Genomic DNA, 13985 nt, shown 5'->3' on the forward strand with positions numbered 1-13985 from the left:
CCCCCTCCATCAGACAGAGCAAGACAGTGTTGCCGCCCTCCCCTACTTCCTTCCTTTCTTTCCCGAAGCAATGCCTGTGTCACCAGAGCACGGGCCTCATGTCTTCCTATAAATGCTTCCTGCGTGAATCAGAGGGGGAGAGGAGGGGCCGATCCTAGAACCTCAGCATGGGACGTGTGCTCAGAGGCCCCCCAACCATGCTGTACAGAAGAGGGAACGGAGGCCCAGAGGCCACTGGGTTCCCGGGGTCCTCTATGCCAGGGTGTGTGCATGAGATGCTCCTCCCCAAGGGCAGAATCAAAGCACCTGCCCCCAGGGCCTTGTGGGGCTTGCTAATTCAGTCTGACACAGCATAGGTCGACGTTATCGTCCCCACTCGGAGACAGGGATCTGCTCCTCGGTGTGGAGGAGGTGGTGCAGGGGGCCTGCCTCAGCCCCCCAGGCTGGGGCTCTTTCTGCTGAATGCCCCAGGCAGGGTGGGTTGCCAAGGCCAGGCCGAGCAGCCTATGAGCCTCTTTTGTGGCTCCAGGAACCAGGAGAACCTCATATAAGGTGTTTGAGACCCTGGTGAGGAGATGTCCAGTGAAATCAACCAGCATTTTCCGAGCACCTACTGCGTGCCAGACATTACCCTCATCCTAGGGGGGCAGAGTCATGCCCGGCAAACCCCCTGACCCTGAGCTCCAAATCGAGGGAACAGAGACCTTTGACTCCCCCAGAACCCATAATCCCCAAGGCCGAGACCTGCGTGACCCGGTGTGAGTGACAGACCAGGAAGGACTGAACTCTCAGTGAAGCCCCTGGTGGTTTCTCGCCCTTTCAGAAACTTCTGTGGACCCCGTCTACTCCTTCCACTTCCACTGTCACCTTCCCAGGCCAGGACAACAGACACTCCCTGACCTCTCTCCCCGGGGCCACACAGGTCACCGGACAAGCCCATCCTCTGGGTGGTGGCTGGAGTGGTCTTTGGCACACTCACACGCCCCTGTGCTTAGAGCTCCTGCGTGTTCCCACTGCCCCGAGAATCAGGTCCAGAGCCTGGAGTCCAGAGCCAGAGCTTGGAGGGCCTTCCCTGCCTCTCCTGGCTCCCCCTTCTGACCGCCTTCACCCTGGGTTAGGCTCAGGGGTTGCCCTCTGGTCATCTGGTGAGTTTTCCATGCGATGCCATAAGCCAGGAGGGCTGGGACTGTACTAACTGGTTCACCACTACATTCCTGAGCCCAGCATGCAGTAGACACGCAGTAAATATTTGGTCAAATGGACGGATAAGCATCTGTCTCACAGGCAGGAAGGGATTCAATGCTTTGTAAAAGGTGCCACACTGGACAGAGATAGAACCACTGTAACTGCCGCTGGTGCAAATGCAGCAGAGAACCCCCGGGATTGGCTCAGACCCCGGGTGGACGGGATGAAGGATGGTTTCCCAAACTGGAGGCAGACTCGCGGGGGAGGGGCTGGCTTCGTTTGCTTGGCACCCTCGGCTGCGAAACACTCAACCACCGGGAGGGCCTTGCTGGCCAGAGCGGCCAGCTGAGTGCGGAGGGAGGCTGGACTGCTCTGGATGGGGAATCAAGGGAAAAATGGAGGTGCGTGGTAAGGGCAGCCCATGGTGGGAGGGCAGGAGAAGACAAGAAGAGGAGGGGCTGGGAGAAGAGGCCAGCAAGAAATGCCAGAGGTGGGGACGGCTGAGGGATTTAAAAGCCATGCACACTCAGGGTTAAGGAATTAGCTTTAGCTGCCCCCTGAAGCCCGCCGCAGACATCTGTAAGATCCGTCTACACCCAACAGCCCAGTACTGGGGGTGTAGCGGAGACCCAGGCAAAGGTGCCGCCGCCCTGTGTTTGGGCTGGCGACAGGCAGGGAGGGGCACGGGGCGGGGAGGGGGGCTGGACAGCCAGGGGAGCAGCCAGCCCCCAGGGCCAGAATCTGAGGCCGAGGCCAGGAGGAGACAAACCCTCCCACCCCCCAAAGCAGGGGGCAACTGGGTGGCCGATGGCCAAGTCCAGCCCTTAAACGTGTTCCGCACAGCCGGCAGTGCGGGGAAAGAAAACAAAAAACCCCAACTGCATGCAGCCAAGGTTTTACAATGGAGAGGCTGACATAGAAACCCTGATTTCTGGCTTCCTGGGAAGCATCAGATGACCGGGCCTCCGGGGCCTGAGGCCCCACGTGACCGCTCTGGCTGAGCTGCTGCCCCGCAGGCAGGCACGGGCCCTCCACTCACTTACAGAGCCTTCCAGGCCAGAAGAGAGGTTGGGGATTGAGCAACCGTATGGGGGGAGGGGGGATGCTGCGCTGGGCCCATGTGTGTCTGGCACTCAGGGATGGGAAATGCCCTCCATCCAAGGGAATGGGAGACGGGGGTACCCATCATGCACCCCCAAAGCTGCCAGAGTAACCCTGCTCCGAGAACCATGCCAGGCCTGACGGCATCAACCACGTCCTCTCCTTCAGGATCCAAACTTCATTCCAACCCCTCCCCGACCAGTGGGGTGTCGGGAGCTGGTACAGGACCCTGGTCACTAAGCGGGACCGCCCCCCGCAGGGCTCTTCCTTCTGTTGGGAGAGGGAGCCCTCGGTTGGGGGGCCAGAACTGGGGTCCACTGGCTCTGCCACCAAGTCAAATGACCTCTAGGGCCTCGGTCTGCCCATCTGTAAGATGCATGGGGTTGAGGGTTGAGGGACAGGGGAAATGAGACCCCATAAAGCCTTTCAGAGGCCACGTGCTCCCCGTAGATGTGGCAGGAGATGGTGACCTAGGTGTCTTTGGTCCCTGAGGTATGACTGTGCTGAGGAGCTGGCTAGAGGTTTTGTCTTCACGGGCACCGCGCTAGGACTGGCAGTGACCTTTAGGATGGGCTCAAGGCACTGGGACTTTGCATCAGGAAGTCCCCTGGGGCTGGTACAAAACCCCAGTCAGGACCTTTGGGAGTGGGACCTGGGATTTCTCAGGAGCACCTCGGGGACTCCTGCGTGATTCCCTGGGGTCTGCAAACCCCCGAGCCTGGCTCAGCCCCTCACGTCTTGGATGGACAGGCTGACGCCTGGGGACAAGACTGCCGTAAGTCCGTGCAGCTCTGGAACCCAGGCCTTCAGACCCACCGGGGTGAGAACACGAGCGGGGAAGAGACAGCCGCCAGCTCTGTCACCTTCTTGTCCCTCTCGGGTGCTGACTTCAGCCGGCCGCTCCCTGCCCGCCCCAGGCCTGCCCACTCTGAGGGGCACGTGCGCCCCCTGGTGGCGAAGGCTGGTGCTCCCCACAGCTGCCTGGGAAAGTCCCTCCTGCTGGTTGGGGACCCCCAGGGCCTGGACACCCAGGCAGGGGCTTGGTAACATGCCGGGCGCAGGGAGCCATGCGGGGAGTGCTCGGCCCATCCCTCCCTTCTCTGGGATGGACAGGGATGGGGACACACCTGCCCCACGATGGGCCGAGGTGGGACGAGATCATTCACGTAGTCGTGGGGTGCACGCCAAGGGCTTGCTTACTGCCGACTGTGACGGTCGCACTGCAGAAAGAGCTTCCTGAGTCAGGGCTAAGCCCACGTCACCCTCGGTGACTCCAGCCTGGTCATCTCCGAACGCTTTGCAACGCGCCGGTTCTGTCCCAAGGCTGGACGGCCGGTCCTCCTCCAAGGCTGGATGGGCGTCGGCCCACCAGAAGCAACATGCGTGGCATTTCGTGAATGGGGGGACTTACAGATGCTTCCCGTGCCAAGCCTGGGTTGGGGGCACCAACACCAAAGGTGGGTGGGTCCTACCCTCACAGTGCTCCGGAGGAAAAGTCCCTTCCAGTGGCTTCAGAGCCAGTGCCAACCGTTATCACCCCGATTTCACAGATGGGGACAGTGAAGCTGAGTGGGGTTAAGCTACCTGCTCGAGCTGTCAGCTAGAAAGTGCGGGAGCGGGGACACTGTGCTGCTGGGGGACGAAGCCCACCTCCCCAGTGCTTTAATAAACGCTGAGAACCTACTACATGCCTGGCGCTGTTCTTGGTGTCGGGAATACAGCAGGGGACAGGAAAGACAGGGTCTCTGCCGTCATGGGGTGAGCTCGCCGTCCCATCCTAGCTCTGTCATCCGACACCTCCTGACATGTTCATGGTCCCCTCAAGTATTCTCTCTACCAGCTGAGCCCCGACTCCCACCCCACGGCCACCAGGACCCCTCCTGGAGCCCCTTCCCCACACTAGTGGTCTCTGTCCTCTGCTCTCAGAACACTCCCCTCTCCTTTCACTCTGGATCCCACTCCTGGGGTGGGTCAGGGGGCTCGGATCGGCAGAGGTCCCTGTTCTTAGACCCCACAGGGCATCCACAGGAGACTCTCCAAGCCTCAGTATCCCATCTGTAAACGAGGTCTCAAACAATCAGTCCTCAAGGCCCCTCCCGGGCGGGTGTTGTGTAACCCTGATTCTGGTCTATAAATAGGTGCCCCGTGGCGCAGTGAGGGGAGTAGAGCACAGCAGAGATGCCAGGCTCCACGGCCCCCCGAACCGGGTCTGCTCCCTGCTCGGCCACCTCCCCTGCAAGCTCCTTAGCCCCCTGAGCCTTGGACTCCTCTGCAGAATGTCCCTCCCAGCGTGAGCGGCACCCGCCCTTCAATTTCCATAGCAGTTCCACCGGGAGGGAGCTGCTCTCATCAACCCAGTTTACAGGTGAGCCAGGGGCGCCCCTGGAAAAAGCGATGGGTCCAAGGTCACGCGGCCTGGCCAGGGATTCAAACCAGCTGGCTTCGGCGTCTGGACGTTTGCTCAGTGACCTCCTACACTAATGAGGATGTGCATGTCTGCCTGGGACCCAGCGCGGAGCAGGCCCCGAGAAAGCACAGCCACTACTTCCTTCCTTTCAGCGATGCCACGAGAAGAGGCAACACTGACGCAGGGGGGCCACCACCACCCAGGTGCCTCCTGTTCGGAAAAGGACCCCACCTGCCCCGTCCAGCTCTGCACCATCAACTTGAAGACAGGAGAAGCAATCTGCCCGCTGGGCTGAGTCCTGGGGTACCCAGACTGCTCACCCGTTGTCGTTGCCCCCAAAAGACACGCTGGAGTCCTAACCCCGGGTGCCTGTGAACTCATTTGGGTGTAGGTCTTTGCAGCTGTGCTCAAGCTGAGATAAGATCATACCGGAGTCGGGTGGGCCCTGCAGCCAGTGACTGTTGTCCTTATGAGAAGGCCACCTGAAGACACAGAGATCCAGGCACAGAGGGAAGACAGCGACGTGGTGGCAGCTACCAGCAGAGGCTGGAAGAGACGAGGAGCGACCCTTGACCTGCTGACACCTTGATGTCAGACTTCCAGCCTCCAGAACTGTGAGAAAATCAACTTCTGTTTTAAGTCACCCAGTTTGTGGCGACTGGTGAAAGCAGTCCTAAGACACCAGTATACTGCCTTTCCCCACACACGGCCTGCACGCCCCCAGACTCCGCCTTTGACCTCCACGTCCAGAAAACTCCCACATCCAAACGTGGAAAGGCCAGGCCCCAAAGCTCAGCACACCGGAGGCACCCTCATCCCCCTACTCCCGATTTCTTTAACAGGAGCACGCAAACTCCGGGAGACGGGCGGTGACAGGTTACTTCTGGCGAAGGCATCGTGGGGTGGCCCCTGAACGAGAGCAGAGCCGGGTCCGCATCTGCCTTTCCTGCCCTGGATAAACGCAGCTGCCCCGCAAGGCGGCCCTGCCACCATCCCCACCGTGCAGATAGGTGGACTGAGGGCACACAGGGCAGGGCTGGGCGGACTGGGCTTGATGTCCAGCTTTATATCCTCCCTAGGCACTTTCCTGGCCAGCAGCCTTTTCTTAGAAGAATCCTTGGAAAGAAAAGTACCGCTCAGGACATCAGAGCTCACACTGATGATGAAAAGCCCCAGGAGAAGGAGCCTGAGCTCGTGGACCAGGTTGGTGGCCGTGGGAGCTTTGGAAGTGCCGCTTCACGTATTCTTCCAAACGGCCCCGTGAGGCAGGAATGACTAGCTCCGGTGGGGGGTGGGTGGCTGTGTTCTTGACCTTGTAAACAAAGCCCAAAGAGCCCAGAGGGGAGGTGATGCGGGGTCAGCTGGGCTCTGCTCAGGCTTCGCTCCCAGGGGAGGGGCGTCCCCCCAGGACGGCGCTCCAGTCGCCATCCTCCCGCTTCTCCAAGGACGAAGTTCACAGTCCACGAAGGGATGCATTTAATGCAGGAGAAACGGTTGCGGAGATTTGCTGTAAGGTTTGGGGGCGGGGGGAGCGTCTCCTCCTAGGGGTGAGAGGTACCCCTTACTGAGGGCTCACCCCGGCCAGCCTGGCCCACGGTGCCCACGGTAACCCTGCCAGCTGGGTTGCCTCTTCCTCCACTGCAGACGGACGTTGAGGCCACAGATCCCGTGTCACCTACCAGGTCACAGGCTGAGAGAGGCGGGGCCAGCATAGATGCAGGGGTCCCTATTCCAGTCCCCGGCTTCTTCCATGGTGGGCCGTGGACTGAACCCAGGCCTGCTCCTGGAGGAGACTGGGGCCTTCCCCGCCTGAAGCCTGGGCAGGTAGCACCCCTTGCTGTCCCCCAGCCCCTGCAGGGCCAGCTCGCGTAGGCCCTGTCCCTGTCCCTGGAGCCTGCCCGCCTCTGGGCCTCGAAGGCTCCAGACTTCACCACCTCCCCTGCCGCAGACACGGCCTCCTGGCCTCACAGCCTACGGGGCCCCACCCTGCTGCTGGTACGCCCACTCTGCCACCCAGGTGTGACCTGTTCGCCTGCTCAGCGGCTTCGGCCGAGGCCCCTCGTCTGCAGGATGAACTCCACGGTTCCGGCAAGGTGTCCAAGACCTCCGCAGTCCGGGCGCGGCACTCATCCTCCCATCTCTGCTGCGTCTCCCACGAAGCCCCTCCAGGCCCCGTCCTGCCACCCCCAGCCCCCGAGGAGACAAAGCAACCACTGTCCTACAGCCCTTCTGCCTGCTTCCCACCTCCGGGCCTTTACCCAGCCTCTGCCCGCTGCCTGGGTGCCCTTCCTCCCTTCCCTCCAACTAGTTTCTTTTTCAGGGATTGTATTAGTAGTAAAAGGCAGTAAAGAATTGTGATTCGGGGCATGGGCTCTGGAGCCAGATGGCCTGGGCTGGAACGTGCCTTCACTAGTGGACGGCTGACCACCTGGGGCTGAGTACTTCTGTTGAATTGTGCCTCAGTTTCCTCATCTGTAAGACGAGAGTCAGAATAACACCTTCCTCCCTGGGAGATCTCAAGGCTGTAAATGTATTCAGAGACGTCCAGCGCTTAGGATGGGCCTGGCACACAGTAGGTCCTCAGCAGCCTTAGCCATTACCACCAGCTGGCCTCCCGCTCTCCACTCCCAGTCCTCTGGCTTCCCCTGGGCACTGGGTCCCCACCCCAGTGATGCAGACCTTTCTCCCCTCGACCCAGCTCAGCCAACAGCCCCCAGGCCGTCCTCCCTCTGTCTTGCATTAGGATCTCGGGACGGTCCTACCTTCTCCATCAGATGCTCTCGGAGGCCGAGGCTTCTGCAAGCTGAGGTGAGAGGCAAACGCCCAGCGGACACGGACAAAAACTTTCTTCTTGACCTAACTGTAACCAGCCTCCTTGGAGCCTCTGCTGGACGAGGCCTGACCTTGGGCTTCCCCCTCTGTCCTTGTAGGATCCACTGTGAGTGAGAATCCTAAGTCAGTTTAGTGAAAATCCTCCACCTGCCACTGTCAGACCCCCTTCGTCCTGCCCCCTGACCCCCCCACCCCCCACCGTCTCACCACCTTGGCTGGCCTTGAGCAAGGATTCGGCTAAGTGGGTCAGCAAGAATCCTCCTTCCCCAGATGTTTCCTCTTCCTACTTTCCCATCCACTGACCCCCGCCCTGCTCCTTGGCTATAAATCCCCACTTCTCCTTGTTGGAGTGACAGTCAAGTCCAATCCCCCACCCCGACTGCAAGACTCCATCTGTGATTCAGAAATGCAAAGAGCTCTGAAAACTCAGATTTTTCAGGGCTCATTCGGCCACAAAACCTGACCTGACCAGAAGTGAGGTTACTTAGAGTCTCTGTCTACCCTACTTAGTGGAGATCCTGTGCAATACTTTCCCCAGGATGCCTCCCTGATCCCTTCTACAGGGCAGCAACAGGCTGTATTATCATTCAAAAACAGTAGGAATTCCAAAGTCACATCTGGCCCTGGGGGTGTCAGTCGGATAAAGGATGGAAGATTTGCACAGACCCCAAGATGTGTCACAGATGTGTCACAGAGCTGGCAGGTATGCGGCTGAGCTGGATTCCACCGGCCTCCAAAGGCGGCCTGCAACTTACTAGGAGAATTAGACAGGTATCTACAGGCTCTGAAAGTGCTTGGTAAGAAGTAGTAATACCGGGAGAGTATGATCATTATTTTGCATTAACCACTGAAAGGTCAATTTAGAGAACGACACAACCTGAAAGCTCTTTCCTACATAGCGCCTAGAAATGCTGGATAAAAAAATCACACACATCTCAATGCATAACTGAGCTAGTAAGAAAATGAGGATGATCACCAGGGGCCAGAATAATACTAGGATTATCATTAAGATAATCTTATCAGTATACTTATATTTAATATTAATTTTACTGAAGGCCAGTATAATGCTTGCAATATGCAATAATTCAATAAGGAGCGATGTTCTCAATTGTCTTAATGTATCAAGTCCTTGTGAAAATTAATAAACAGAAACCTCATTTAAAATGGATCTGGGAGGCCAGAAGGGGGAGCTCTCACACCCCATCACTCCTGGTCAACTACAGACCCAAGAGGAAGAGACATACCTTTGCAGCTCCAACAGGAAGAAGGTTACTACTTTCCTTGCCAGCAGGAGGAAGGAAGAATTTCTCCTCGCCTGGCAACAGCCCAGCCAATGAGAGACTGGTACAATTCAGCCAATGAAAAGCCATTACACTTCAAACTCCCAGTTTCCTCCAATGGACTCTTTGTTTATAACAGCCCCTCCCAGCTCCCCTTCTCTCTTATAAAAGAATGGTACCCTGGACTCGCCTGTGGTTCACCATAGGTTGTGCATCCCGAATTGCAATTCTTTGCCGTTCCCGAATAAACCCATTTTTGCTGGTAAAATAACAGGTGTTTTACTGTTTTCCGTCAACGCCCTCTAGCGCTTGCAGCAACCCCAACTACTGCTATTCCCATTTCACAGATGAAGAAACTGAGCACATCTCATGCTGGTGGAGCTGGGATTCAAGCCCAGGCAGTCCAGCTCCAGAGTCTGTATTCTTAACTATTACACTCTACTAGCTGTACTCTAATTAGCATAACATTTAAGTCACAGGAAAATACCGTGAACTAAAAACCCAGACGTTAAATGAAGGTGCCTTGTAGGGTAGGGAGGGGGATATCGAGACAGAGAGGTTAAACCCAGCAGTCGGGAGATAAGACACCAGCAAGCAGGACGATGGGAGATGCAACTGAGCTCTTCACAGAAAGCCAGGGGTCTCGAGGGGCTGCACCCCTAATAAATGGGTAGCCGGGAGAAAGATCTCCCCATTGACAGAGATGACAAGAAAACTTGTCTCTGACCACCTGAACTCGAGGTAGGAAAAAGCATGCAGGGCTCCTGAAAATCTGTAGCCAAGAGCCTACCTTCACAGGCTGCTGGGTTAGGGTGGAGAGAGCCTAAACTGATTAACATAGACGTGGCCCCGGGCTGTGACAGCCCTAGGCTGCCAAGCAGAGCGACCACAGAGATGCTCTGGAGGGGTAAGCGCACAAGCCAGGCCTCCTGGGGTTTCCACAGATAAAGCCTGGCTGGAAATAAACTCATGATCTCAAATTATGCGACACACGGAGAAACAGCCGCTATGCGGGAAAGGAGAGCAAACGCTACAAATGTCAGGATGACATTCCTAAAACTTCAGCCACGAAACTATTGGAAAGAGACTGTAAAGTGAACTTGCTTAACATAATCAAAGAGAAAAGAAAGCATGAATATAACAAGATGCTATAAAAGCCAGGTACCAGCTTACTGGGCACCCACCAGGTGTAAAAGGGGATGGGGGGCTTCCCTGGTGGCGCAGTGGTTGAGAGTCCGCCTGCCGATGCAGGGGACACGGGTTCGTGCCCCGGTCTGGGAAGATCCCACATGCCGCGGAGCGGCTGGTCCCGTGAGCCATGGCCGCTGAGCCTGCGCGTCCGGAGCCTGTGCTCCGCAACGGGAGAGGCCACGACAGTGAGAGGCCCGCATACCGCAAAAAAAAAAAAAAAAAAAAGAAAAAGGGGATGGGACCCAGGACAAGGGAGCATCGTACGCAGTCTCAGCGTTGATTTCCCTGTCCTTCCCTGGTGTTCTGCAGTCAGTGCAAAAGTCCTCACTGACTCAAGTGCCTGGCGTGTCCAGGAGGCTGTTAGGCACCAGGTCTACTCCTGTTTGGGCCACAGCGAAAACATCTGGCTCTGTACAGAGTAGACAGCCTCAAGATCAATTGGAGATTTCTGCTGCTCCATGTCTTAACAGAAGCCCACCTGGGAGAAAAAATTCTCATGAGCTTGGTTCAGAAGATATGCACTTACCCCTGTCACCCCAGATCAGAGCCTGTCAAGCCAGGGTCCTGGAGGCCTGGGAGTTTTTCAGGATCTGTGAAACCCTGAAATTGTCTGCATAACTCCTGAATGTGAGTGTGCCTTTTGTTGGGGAGAGGAGTGTGGCTTTCATGGGCTTCCCTAAAAGGGCTGGGACCCCACCTTATGGCAAAGCCAAGGAATGAGCATGGCCCATCTGTAGGGAACGTCTGTGGTACCCAAAGATTTTGAGTAGAGGAGGGAAAACATTATTTTTAGAGTTAATACAGATGCCTTAATTATAGACTGAGGTGAAATCCTCACGGATTTTGAAGATAACACATGAAGCTTCAGTCATCTCAAGGTTATGGGCCTCACTGGGTCCCCCTTGCAGACCACCTGAGGATGCCCCTCTCCATCTTCCCTGCAGTTAGGAAAGCCTGAGGGTCCTGCTCCAGATACTAGGTCCTTGGATCAAGCCAGGGTGTTGTTCACATCACACAGGGAGCCCTTTAGGAGGGCACCTAGGAAGATCATCCCTTGGATTTCATTCCCAGGAAAGGCTGTGTTTTCATCTTAAGGGCATTATGAATCTAGTGAGTGATCCACTTTCCCTCTTTGCTTTTGTTGCCAGGAAGCTCAGAGTAAAAAAAAATCAGTCCATATCTCACACATGTACTAGATCTCCTAGCATGTTTTGTTTTTGTTTTTTAAAATCCAGGAACATCTTGATAATGATTATAGCAATAACACAACCATAGTTATTACATTATAAGCATTTTCTAATAGCCAAGCACAGGCGTGAAGGGTGTACCATACAATCATACAGTCCCAATACCCTCTCACACGGGTATCGCCATTCCCGCTTCTGCAGACAGGGCTAATGAAGCTGCAGGAGGGGTGGTGATGTTCCCGCGGCACCTGGAGGGTGAGATCAGAGCAGTGGAGCCTCAGACAGGGCATTTCCCCTGGCAGCCTGCATAGCAGGGTAGCAGCAGCAATCAGGCTCCACTGTCTCGGGAGGGGCTGGGGGCAGGGGTGGACGGGGGGTGGGGGGAGTAGGAGACTGGGAGGATTCCACTCCTAGAGATGTCTGGAGGGAAGGGACCCAGGACCCTGGAGTCCCGGACCCTCCAGCCCTCCGTTACTCTCCCCTCCTCACACACCTGAGTCTGCAGTTCCTACACTTTCTTGGCCGTGAATGTGGTTTAAGTTTGGTAACTGACACAAGCAGCTAAGAAAGAGCATTTAACAAAACCCACCTAGCCCTCCGTTCCTACAAGAAAGGCGGGTCAATACAATAAACGCAGGGGGAAGTAAGAGAAGGGGATGACCTGTCTCTGACGCCGCTTCCCAGGCCCTCTGCACCCCACTCTCTCCCACAGGAGGCCAGGTCCAAAGGCCCCCGGAGTTCATGTAGCTCAGCTGTCCATTTTACAGACAGAAAGACGGAGGCCGGGAGCAGGGGTGGGACATTCAGGGTCACACAAGAGCAGGACTGTCCTAATGTGTGGCGAAAAGAGCAAATACTGAGGTCCTGCCCCCCCCCCCGGGGCAGCCAGGTCAGAATTTCCACCCACATTTTTCTCAGGAGGAAACTGAGGTTCTGAGGGAACTGACCTACCCTGTTGCACGGCAGTGCCGAGATCGAGCCCAGGTCCAACCTGGAGGGCCCGCACTACACGCTGTCACTCCAGGGGACCCCCTCTGCCCCCATCAAGCCATTAGTGATTGTGAGCACCTGCTGCAGGCCGGAACCTGTCCCCAGGGGAGGCCACGTTTCCCCTTCCCTGGAGTCGCAGGAGGCCAGGAACAGAGGAGGCGATGGGTGGAGGGTTATGGGAACCCCGAGGACACCAACTGCCCTGGGGAGCTCCGAAGTGCTTCCAGAGGCAGTGACATTTCAAACGAGCCTGGAAGGATGGCCTCGCCCAGCAGGGCCGGGGCGGGCTGCAGACCTGGTGGCAGGAATTGGACGGACCACAGCATCGATGAGGACACGGGCTGAGCCATCAGTAGAGGACAGGCCCTGCACTCAGCGGTCCCCGGGAGAGACTCTGGGCTCTGGAGGGGACGGTCAGGGCAAAGGCAGGAGGTGGCCCTCTGGCCTCCCCTTCTCTCCTCAGCACTCCTCACCCCCCCTGCAGCTGCAGGCCCCAGACCTGCCCGGGGCATCTGGGTGGGGGGCGTCTGGGGATGGGCCATGGCTGGTGCTCAGATGGGCCGGGTCTCTCTCCAGGCCGAGGGCATCACAGAGGCAGGGCAGAGCACACACAGAGCAGAGGCGGGAGATGCAGCCCGGGGAGGCGGGAGCCAGAGCTCCAGGGGCTGTGAAGGGTGTGAGGCCACCAGGCAGGGGCCCCAAAGGCTGGGAGGACAGTGGGTACCACGATGCCGCCTCGGGGTGCATGAGGGGGTTTGGGGGGAAAGGTTTCAGGAAGACCCCGCGATGAGTCCGAGTTGCCGCCCAGGGATTTTACAGTGTGACCACCCGGCTCACGCCCAGAGATCGGACAGTTAGATAAGGAAGGGCCTGAGCTTAGGATTCCGCCCACAGTCCCCACTCTGCTTTTCCAGGGCCTCTGCTTTCCCCGGGGCACGTAGAGTTGAGGCTGAGAAAAGCCAGTGGCCTCCGCCCCGGACGCCTTCTAAGTCACGGAGGCTGCCGCCCTGCTCTCCACGTGTCCTTCTTGCTGGTGACCTGGGACGGGCTGCCCTTCCCCCTTCCCCCCCTCATTATGCTCCCCCAGCCCCATTTCTGGGATCTGTAAGTAGTGACTCTTGTGACTTTGCTTTCTTTGTGTGAGTGTATCGAAACTGTGCCTTCAGGGGTCCTGGGGCGCGGCTGGATGGGCTCAGAGAAGGGACTCCCCGCGGGCCCGTAAGTCGCCCAAGTGACAGAGCCTGGGCAGATCAATGGCCTGACAGGGCCAGGGCCAGGAGCTGGCATGGGGACACAGCGTCCTGGCACCTGTTCTCCCTGGAGCCCCCCTCTGGGGTGCTGGGCGTGGGAGGGCGGCCCTGCCCAGCCCCCGGCCTGACCCCCAAGCGGCTCAGGTCTCAGCAGTTTCTGTTTTTGAGTCATGGAGGCCTGGGCTCTTTCTCTGTGGTTGCTGGTGTGGGTGGCAGATGCGGGGGGGGGGACCGAGGTGAGAAGTCTGCCTGGGAGCTGAGGCCGCCAGCTCCACTGTAAAGCTGCATGGTACCTCCTGCACTGGCCGGGCCCACGGGACTTCCCCAGACTCGGGGGCAGGTGACAGGAGCGGGGTCTCCTGGGCTTTGCCGCAGGGATGAGACAGAGGGTAAGCAGTCAGTCACAAGCTCCCAGCCCCTTACAGGGAGGCCGTCAGCTCATGGGTTGTCTGAAGGGAGACGAAAGGGAGCCAATAGCCTTCCTGAAGCCTCCCAAACAAATGAAAGCAGAAGTCAGCTTCTTGGTGGAAGGTGCAGTCCTTGGAGGCCAGGCCCAGTTCAC

Source organism: Lagenorhynchus albirostris, chromosome 11 (assembly GCF_949774975.1).
Source record: "Lagenorhynchus albirostris chromosome 11, mLagAlb1.1, whole genome shotgun sequence".
NCBI lineage: Eukaryota > Metazoa > Chordata > Mammalia > Artiodactyla > Delphinidae > Lagenorhynchus > Lagenorhynchus albirostris.